This window comes from Seriola dumerili, unplaced genomic scaffold, assembly GCF_002260705.1.
Source record: "Seriola dumerili isolate Sdu_G_001 unplaced genomic scaffold, Sdu_1.0 BDQW01024070.1, whole genome shotgun sequence".
Classification (NCBI taxonomy): domain Eukaryota; kingdom Metazoa; phylum Chordata; class Actinopteri; order Carangiformes; family Carangidae; genus Seriola; species Seriola dumerili.
The window spans coordinates 1-1,088 of record NW_019198325.1 but is presented as its reverse complement, the minus strand read 5'-3'; the positions used below and the strand labels follow the sequence as shown (position 1 = coordinate 1,088).

The following is a 1,088-nucleotide window of genomic DNA, read 5'->3' as shown; positions in this document are numbered from 1 at the left end:
TTATAAATGACGTTTTTAAATTGACAAATACATTAATTTGACGACCCAGGTATCGTAAATGTACTTTATTTATACAGGAAATGGCGTAATCAGACCGGAAATGACCACATAGGGCGGGACGTTTTTAAAACTGGTGCGGCTCAGTGTTGACTGTTGACAAATCTCATATTTACCGTATCCGTAGAGGTAAGCATTGATGTTGTGTTACGGTACCATATAGCACATATTAGTATGTTTCAGTTATGTTAGCTTAGCTTACTCGTAAGGCAGTCTAACAAGAGCGTGTTATGCTAGTTTTTGTGTTCCTGCCGAATGTTGTATTTGAGAAAATGGCACCAAACTCAATTCAATGTCTGTCAGTTTCTTTGATCCACGTAACAGCAAACATATAGGCATCGGCAACCCATGACTTAGCTATTGAATCTTTAGAATACATATAGGCAGAACCTGTTTGAAAATATGTCCAGACTAGACTTAACTCTAAAGTTACTTAAACACATATTATTTTTCATTACAGGTGGCCTGTCATTGCTGGCATCACGGAAAGAAAAATGTCCTCAAAAATTCCTAGAGGTGAGCAGAATTGTTTAGTAGTTCTTGTTTTGCACTTTCTATGCCATCAAATTGACGTGTATTTTGATTTGATAAAGTCAAACAGCGCTGATGCCTGATAAACAGTATTATCTGTTTTCCAGGTGCACAGTTACCTGCAGAAACGAAGAAAACGGGTAATAAATTTGAATCCAAAGACACAGCAGCTGCATCTGCAAATGCTGCCCAAAAATCAGATGGCATCCTTAGACCTCAAAAAGAAAACTTACTAAGGTAAGAAAAAAGTTTTGACATACATAAATGGCATAAATTCCCACTCACAAATCCACAGGTTGTAATGCCAATCTCTCTCACTTACTGTACTGCATATTCTTATAGGACAGAGTGGCACAGGCTGGTAAACGTGACCCATAGTTTTTCAAAGCTTTGAGCGTGAGGGGGTCGGCAGGGAATAATAAGAGTGAGTCCAAAAACTTAAAATGAAATACAAAGTAAATACATTAAGAGAGTGCTCCATCCCATCGAGACAAACCTGG

At 38.1% G+C, this 1,088-nt stretch overlaps 1 long non-coding RNA gene across 1 annotated transcript; it reads left to right on the top strand.

Moving 5' to 3' along the window:
- Positions 1-117: 117 nt before the first annotated feature.
- On the top strand, positions 118-812 carry LOC111240218. Its single transcript, XR_002665922.1, has 3 exons — positions 118-186; positions 518-573; positions 696-812. It is a non-coding gene; the product is annotated as an uncharacterized LOC111240218 (long non-coding RNA).
- The last annotated feature ends 276 nt before the right edge of the window (positions 813-1,088 follow it).